This window comes from Castanea sativa, chromosome 3 (genome assembly GCF_040712315.1).
Source record: "Castanea sativa cultivar Marrone di Chiusa Pesio chromosome 3, ASM4071231v1".
Classification (NCBI taxonomy): domain Eukaryota; kingdom Viridiplantae; phylum Streptophyta; class Magnoliopsida; order Fagales; family Fagaceae; genus Castanea; species Castanea sativa.
Genome location: NC_134015.1, coordinates 7,544,277 through 7,553,884, shown reverse-complemented (window position 1 = coordinate 7,553,884; position 9,608 = coordinate 7,544,277).

Sequence of the window (9,608 nt, the reverse complement as noted above, 5' to 3'; positions counted from 1 at the left end):
AGAATTGGAGGGAGGATATTGAAGAAAAGAAGAGGTGGTGATTGGACCTCTATTAATGTGAAGGAGAAAAGAATAAAGGTGTTTGTAGTAGATGATAGATGGAGAGTTTTATTCTATAAAACTTTCTTTATAGATTCTCTAATGAGTATCAATTCAAGGTGTTTCCACGTTCAAAGTGTATTCAGGGAAAGAGAATAATATTATGGAGTCCATTAAGAGCTTTATCTTGATGTGGGATTCAACAATCATGGGCGGCTCCACTTGGAGCCCAGGGGTTCAATGAACCCCCTGTCGGCCAGAGAAAAAAAAAAAAAAACTATATATAATTTTTTTTTTACCCCCTTAAAGTAAAATTTTGAACACCTTGATTCTGAATTTTTTTTTTTTTTTTTAAGTTCAGCTAAAATAAGTTTGAATATGACCCTCTTAACAATATCTTAACATTTTTAAACGCAATAAAAAAAAATCAATAACAATTTGATTTAAAATCTAGGGAAAAAAATTAATAAGTCCAACAACTTAAGTAGAAATTTGTTAATCTTAAACCATAGAAAAGTCCATTTAGATCTTAACAAATTTGAATTAAATCAATTAAATGGGAGATTAATAGATGAATAATTGCTTGACTGTGTACATTTAAAAAGATGTAGTCTGTAGGATTGATAATGAAAAAAAATCATGTAATGATTTCAAAAGATAAAACATCATAGAAAGCAAAACTTTATGTATTTTAGTTTTTTTTTTTTTTAATGTCAATATATTCAAATTCTCTTTTATTTAAAATGTTGTATAATTTATGTTTCTTATTGACCCCCTAAAAATAATCCTAAAGCCACCACTGTCAACAATCATAATTTCAACGAAAGACCCACTTGGTTTGTTATTTTTGTTGTTGGAGATTAGACATTTAAGGGATCCACCAAAAGCCTATTGATACCCATAATCAAAAAGCTTATGCCAATAGGTTTAGCCGTAACTTTGCATATCAATTACTTTTTCTTTAACATAAAAAAGTTGGTCTAGTGATTTTCAGGACTTATGTGATCCTTAAGGTTCCTCTATAGTTAGTAATTACTTTGTGTCACATCAGGGGATTACATAAAACCAGATAATATTCAGATTTTTGTAACCCTAAATATCAAAATACCACAAGGCCACAAAACATTTGTTTATTTAGAATCTTTTTCACTAATAGTATACAGGAGATAAAATAAGTGGTTTGATTCAGTTAGGTCATATCTGGCCTTGCTTGTGCATTCATATATAGAACCCACATTCATATTGTGCATTTATATATAGAAACCACATTCATATAGATGGGAAGTAGTGTTAGGTTCTAAGACCTAGAACTTTTTCTCTGCTCCCGTCTCTCTAACGTAGCTTAGAGCGGCGAGACTGTAGAACCGATTATCTTCCACAAGGAGTGATATTCTTTCCCTTTATTGACATCGTTGATAGTAGGGCTAGTGGTCTCTATCTTTCTTGGGGTGGGGAAACAACCACTACAACAAAATGTATTTTCAGTGATGAAAAAATTCGTCACTAAAAGTCCAGTTTTTCATCACTAAGAACCTTTAGTGACAAAATCGAACTTTTAGTGATGAAATGAATTTCGTCACTGAAATCCTGTCACTAAAAGTCCTGGTAACGAAAAATTTCGTCACTAAAAGTCCGATTTGATTTTTTTTTTTTTTTACTTTTAGAGACGAAAACGTTTCGTCACTATATATTTTTCTCACTAAAAACACCATTCAGTGACGAAAATATTTTGTCACTAAAAACACTTTAGTTTATTAAATTATATTTAGTGACGAATAATTTCGTCACTAAAACTATTTTCGAGTACATATAGTGACTTGAAAATTCGTCATTAAAACTATTTTTAAGAAAATCCATGCACATATAGTGATGAAAATTTTCGTCACTAAAACCATTCCTTACAAAATTTTGCTACATTTAGTACGAAATATTTCGTTACTAAAACTTAGTTTTTGTTTTTATTTTTTTTATGGCTTTGATATTAACCTGTAACCTGTTATTACATTACTAAAATCTCACATTTGAATAATACATTTATTTCAACAACACATTTATAAAAAAAAGATCCATACATTCCACAAGTAAAAAATAAAACAAGTATCAAATTCAAACTCCTTCTATACAATAATTGTATGCAATACATACAATAACTCAAAATATTTTATAACAATACAAAAAGGGTAGCATAATATAATTAAAACTAATGGAAGATGTCCTCATATGTCTTCAAGTAATGCCAAAAGTAAATCCCCCAAAAGCCACCAATAGGAAATTTGCACAAATATAAAAACAATACTATATTAAAATCGTAAAGTAAAAACATTAATTATGTTATAAGAAACAATTCTAACAATGCATTAAGAGTAGCCACACCAATAAATTAAAATCACAACTCCTAATGTATAAGTTGTAGAAAGCAAATATAGATTTTCATGTGTAATATAATACAATTAGTTGACAACACTAGCTCTATTCCCCCACAACTCTATTTTCATGTGCAAATATAGATTTTGGCTAAGCTTTGGTCTTTGACTTTCATAGATCTAAGCCTCTTTCTATTCCCCCACAGCAACCCAAAAAATCATTAACCTTGTCATCACATTCAACCAAAAACCTTGTCACCAATACTAAAAAAGAAAGCCCTCAAATTATGTCACCAATGGGCATTCATCAAAAGCCTTTACAAACTATATACAAAGAAAATTCAATTGATGAGTCTCCTATTAACCAAACCCATATAGCCAACAAAATAATAATATCAACAAAGTGCACAGAGAGATAAACTACAAAAACAATTCATTTATGTCACCATGTCCATTCCTAAAGTATTAAGCACAACATATCTAAAACATAATCTAGAGAACAATCCCCCATTAAATCAAGTAAAATAACAATCAGAGGACACAATCCCATTGTGAAATCAGAGTATCATTACCTAAGCAATAATCAACACAAGAAAATTTAGAAGATGGGTAATCTCATTTTGAGTTCATACATTTCACCTAATGTATAGGAACTTGTACACTACATATATCTAACATTGGTATTAATGTGAAAACCAAACCAAGAGAGTGAGGATCCAAAACTAGAATCATCAAAACAATAAGAACCATAGAAATAAAAAAGAATTACAGCAATTGATAAGTACGTATACAAGAAACTTTCTTCACAACCATTACACAGTAAATATCAAATACCCAAACTAAACAAAAATGCATATAGCCATTACTGTATCAAACAAAAAAATACCCAAAGGAACTAGAATCATTAAACAAAAAAATTAGCATCAAGCATTTAGAATCATTAAACAAAAATACCCAAAGGAACTAGAATCATTAAACAAAAATTAACAAAAAAAATTAACTCAAAAGGGAAAAAAAATACCCAGGCTTGGGGGTGGGAGGCGAAGGGTCACCGGCTGGGTGGAAGGCGAAGGGTCGTCGGAAGCGTCACGAATTGAAGCGTCGCCAGAAGCATCGTCGGATGAAGCGTTGCCGAATGAAGGATGAAGCGTTGCGAAATGAAGCGTCGCCAACGAGTGGCGATCTGAAGCATCGCGATCTGAGAGCTAAAGCGTTGCCAATTGTGACTTTGAAGCGCCGCTAACAACCGGTGAGCTGAAATGTCGCCGTTGAGCTTAATCGACGACGGTGGTTTCACATGGCTCTTGGTTTTTTTTTTTTTTTTGGTGACCGAAATGGCTCTTGGGTATTGAAATGTTTTGTGATTTAGCTGGGTACTGAAATTAGGCTTTTAAGTTTTTAGTGACGAATTTCAGTTTCGTCGCTAAAGATCGGGCTTTGTTAAGATTTTTGGAGACGAAATTCATATTTCGTCGCTAAATCATATTTTTAGTGACGAATTGTGATTTCGTCACTAAAAACATATAAGTGCAAAACTATTATTATTTTTAGTGACGAATATTTTTCGTCGCTAATTTTTCTTTATAGCGATGAAAAGATTTTCATCACTAATACTATCCACAGCAATACCTACAATGACAAAATACTTCATCACTAAAAATTTCAACTTTTAGCAACGAAACATTTCGTCCCTATAGATTAATTAAACTCGCGCCAAAGTTTCCCTCCAGTGGCGCCAATTTTTCAGATCATAATAGCGCCAAATTTATTTTTCGTCACTAAATGTTATAATTTTTTTCATTATTAGTGACAAAATTTATATTTCGTCACTAAAGCTGTATTTTTAGCGACGAAAAATATTTCCTCACTAATTTTCGTCACTAAAAATACATTTTGTTGTAGTGAACAATCATTTTCCTTCTCTTTTTCTATAACACTGATTGACCTTCGAATAATGGAAGAAATACTGAACGATTGGAAACAATTCTCCCTTTTGGAGGAAGAAAATAGCAAGGTTACTCTGGAAGATGAAAACCATGCTACTAAAGAAGTGATACTTGCAAGCAAATTTATGACAAGAAGAGTGCTTAGTATCGAGGTTGTTGGAAGAACACTTAAGCCATTGTGGAAAACCCGAAATGGCTTCGAAATCCGAGATGTAGGAAACCATGTCTTGCTCTTTGTGTTTGATGATGAGAACGAGGCTGAAAGGGTTTTAGCAACCAAACCGTGGACTTATGATAAACATCTTATTATTCTCTCTCATTACGATGGGTCCTGCCCTATCCGGAATATTAGATTTCATACAGTCAAATTCTAGGTTCAAATCCATGGTCTCCTAGTGAACAGACTAAACGAGAGGACAGCTTATGGGATAGGAAAAATCATTGGGGAAGTATCAAGAGCCTTGCAATCTGGTGAGTTAATTGGTGGTAATTTTTTAAGAATCAGAGTAGGAGCTAACGTCACAAGACCCCTCAGCAGAGGATGTCAAGTTCTTCTCAGCAATGACAGAGAGATTTGGGTAAATTTTAAGTATGAGAATATGCCAATTTTTTTCTACTGGTGTGGGATGGTGTCCCACAATGCGAAGGAGTGTAGTATGTGGTTATCCAGCAATGGTTCCTTATCTTTGGATCAACAAGAATATGGTCCATGGCTTCGTGCTAATCCATTCTGAGTAGGGAAGAAATTTTTTATGTCTGTGCCAGGCACAGGAGGTGGTTTCGGTGGAGAAGATATCCTTGTGAGGATTGGACGTGGGCCAAAAGGGAAGCCACAAGGGATGGTGCCGCCACAAGAAGCCGTCACAAACTTGGTTGACCTAATATCTTCCAAGGATAATCAAAATACAGAAAACCCGGGTAATATGACAACTATCACTCAAACTTCCCATGCAGGTAAAATTCCGGATTGTTCTGAATCTTTTCCTATTGTGATGCATGCTAACATGCACACAAATATGGTAAACTTTGAAGCTTAAATTCGAGATATTGATATGGAAATAAATAAATAATATACTCATGCTTCCTATATAGCTAACCCGGGTATTATGGATGAGTTGTCTCCTAGCTTGTCTATATATTCTGACCAGGTACATGCACGTGACAAGACTTACCCTTTGTCCCATAATGATGCACATGAATCCACTAATGAGCCACGTGACCTTTAGGGGGACCAGTTTTGTTTGAAAACCTAGAAACGTTTGGCATGTTTGAAACAAACGTTAGAACAAAACATTCATGCACCAACCTTAGGCAAATATCCTATAACAATGGAGGGGGATGATGAGGTAGAACAGTCCCATTAGAAGATACAGATTTCTAATGGAGATCACAATTTATTGGTGGAGGCTGCAAAGCAGTTCCACCAATCCTAATGAGCTATCTAGCATGGAATTGTCGTGGGCTTGGGAACCCATGTACAGATCGAGAGCTTGGAGATTTAATCCGGGAAAAAGACCGTCTGTCGTGTTTTTAGCTGAGACATGGGTAGATGAAGCAAGGATAAAAGAGATCAAAAGAAACTTAAGTTTTGAAAATTTGCACTTTGTGGAAAGAATAAATAGAGCTGGAGGTTTGGCTTTTTTGTTGGAAGGACACTGTTGATTTACATGTTGAAATGTCATCTAAAAACCATATTGATGATGTTGTAGATAAAGGGAAAGAAGGAGCTTGGAGAATTATGGGATTTTATGGAGAGCCTGTGACACACAAAAGAATAGAGTCTTGGAATCTACTTCGAGAGCTCAATTCTCAAGCGACACTTCCTTGGCTTTGTTTAGGTGATTTATATGAAATAACTAGAATTGGAGAAAGTGGGTGGTAGTGTTAGAAGTCAAACACAGATGCAACTATTTAGATATGCCATTGATGAGTGTGGTCTTGTGGATCTTGGCTACACTGTTTCTCAATTTACTTGGAAGAAGCACTTCAATGATGGTCATTTGGAATGGGAGCGATTAGATCAAGGTATGGCTAATAGTGAATTGTTGCTTAGATTTGTTGGGACCATTGTCCACCACTTACCATCCTTCTCTTTGGACCATTGTCCAATCTGGATCATGCCAAGGGACCTAATCTTATCGAGTGCATCCAAACCTTTTCGGTTCGAAGAAATGTGGCTAACAGAGAAAGGGTGTACTAATACTATTCAAGTAGTTTGGGCCATAAATGATCTAGCTAACCTGGGTACTAAAGTAATCAAAAAGATAGAGAGATGTGGTGTTGTATTGAAGAAGTGGAGTATGAAAAATTTTGGTAGTGTAAGGAAAGATTTGGAACTAAAGAAGAAAGAAATTGTGCAGGCCGAGAGGGAAGCAATGAGATCTGGACAGAATTTTCGAGTTAGGGAGTTGATGCTTGAGCTCAACAAACTCATGGACAAGGAGGCTTGGATATGGTTGCAAAGGTCTAAAGTTCAATGGGCTAAATATGGAGATAGGAATTTGAAGTATTTCCACGCAAGAGCCACACAAAGGTTTCGAAAAAACTCTATCTCTTCTCTCAAGAAAGCTAATGGCATGTGGTGTAGTGATCAAGATGAAGTGGCAAAAACAATTGTGGCCTACTACCAAGATTTATTCAAGTCAGCCAACCCCATAAATCTGGAGAATCCTACCCAACATATATATCCCATTATAAATGATGAGATGAATGCAAGCTTAGTGGCTGATTTTGAAGCTTTGGAAATGCAAGAAGCAATTAAGCAAATGACCCCTTTAAAAGCCCCAGGTCTGGATGGTATGCTCCCTATCTTCTATCAAAATTATTAGGAATTATTGGGTGAGGATGTTACGTCTTTCGTGCTTTATTTTCTTAACTTTGCATCTTTGTCTACTAACCTTAATCATACTTTTATTACTCTTATTCCTAGGGTTAAAAATCCGAAATTTGTGTTTGAATTTCGGCCTATTAGCCTCTATAATGTATTGTATAAAATATTTTCGAAGGTTTTCGCAAATAGGCTAAAACAAATCCTTCCAAATATTATCACTGAAAACCAAAGTGCTTTTACAAAGAGTCGGCTTATTTCAGATAACATTTTGGTGGCTTTTAAGCCTTTACATAGTATGCAGAGGTACACAAGGAAAGATGATTATATGGCCATAAAGCTTGATATGAGTAAAGCTTATAATAGGACGGAGTGGGTCTATTTAGAAGTAGTGATAAGGAGAATGGGGTTTGATGAAAGATGGGTTAGATTGATGATGAATTGCATAACTACTGTATCCTACTCCATCCTGATCAATGGTGAGCCTAAAGACATGATAGTTCCAACCCGAGGCATAAGATACTGAGACCCACTTTCTCCTTTTTTATTCTTGCTATGTATTGAAGGGTTGAATGGTTTGATATCCCAAGCAGCCAACCGTGGAGGCATCAAGGGATATGCTTTATGCCGAAATAGCCCGAGACTAACACATTTTCTTTTTGCAGATGATAGTCTTCTCTTTTGCAGGGCCACAAAACAAGAACGCAATAATATTTTGGAGATACTAGATGTGTATGGGAGTTGTTCTGGCCAACAAATCAACCGGGACAAAACCACCATCTTCTTTAGTAAACTTACTTCAGAAGGAACAAGAGAGCACATCAAACAAGCCTTGGGGTTGCCAGAGATCAAGCAGTCTGAGAAATATCTAAGATTACGATCTTTTGTGGGAGAAGAAAGAAAGCCAGTTTCAACTTCATAAAGGAGAAGGTTTGTAGGGAATTGCAAGGGTGAGAGGAAAAACTACTTTCACAAGTAGGGAGAGAGATTTTGATCAAAGCAGTAGTGCAATCAATACCCATCTACACTATAAGTTGCTTCAAACTACCCCTCGGTCTATGCAATGAATTTGAGAGCCTTATCAGAAAATTTTGGTGGGGTCAACAAAAAGACAAAGGAAAGATTCATTAGGTTCAATGGGAGACCCTTACCCGATCTAAGTTCGCAGGTGGTATAGGGTTTAAAGATTTGATGCTTTTTAACGATGTTTTGTTAGCCAAACAAGCTTGGCGTCTTCTACACAACAAATAATCGCTTCTGCACAAAGTTTTCAAAAGGAAAATTTTCCCTACTTGCTCATTTATGGAAGCCCTTGATAACTCAAGTGGCTTATATGCTTGGTGTAGTATACTCAAGGGTGGGGAAGTATTGTGGAGAGGGGCTTGATGGAGAGTCCATCAAGATTTGGGAACATCCATGGCTGCCTAGCTTAGAGCACCCAAGAATCTTATCCCCAGTCATAGATGGTTTACAAGAAGAAACGGTGGATTGTCTCATCAACCCTACATCTAGGAGCTAGGATAGGAGTGTATTAGTTGGCTACTTTGCTCCCATGGAAGTTGATTTGATTTTGAAAATACCACTTAGCCCAGCCAATGTAGAGGATAAGTTCATTTGGCCACATATCCCTAATGGTGTTGATACCATGAGGTTAGGTTATAGGTTTCTTGTCAAAGACAAATTAGGTCCATCGCCATCTCCCTACTCCCAAAGTGAAGCCACAAGCGTTTGGAGTCGTATATGAAGGCCTTCGGTGCCGAACAAAGTCAAAAATTTCCTTTGGAGGGCCTATAAGGAAGCTCTGCCAGTGAAGACGTTTGCTGCCACTACAATTTGAAAGCCAAGGACTGTTACCATGCTTTGTGGCCATTTGGGAAACTGACATGATGTGGCTGTTTTACAGGTCTAAAAAATTTTCAAACTTCTTCGAGCTTACAAGATTCATGCTGGAGAAAGACAGGAAACCTGATCTATTTGTGTCGATCACGTGGACAATTTGGTCTCATTGTAATCAACTTCGAACCAGCAACAAGTCTTTCTTGTTATCCCAGGTCATACCTTCAGCTAAGCAAATGCTTTAGGAATTTACAAAGGTGCAACCAGTAGCCCCGTTGCAGACATTTGCTCCTCAAAAGCCTCGGCCTAAGTGGGAGCCCCCTCCCTCATTGCACCTTAAGATTAACTTTGACGGTGCGGTTTTCAAAGGAATAGAGGAAGCTGGGTTGGCAGTGGTTGTTCGTGATTCTCATGGAAAGGTACTCGCTTCATTGGCGGAGAAGATCAAGCTTCCATCATCATTAGATGAAGTTGAAGTGTCAGCAGCAGATCGAGCTATCACCCTTGCTATGGACCTCAACCTACCCTTTTTTATTGTCGAGGAGATTCAGATGTGGTTATTTCAGCCTTAATAAAGGAAGAGGAATCTTTCTCATC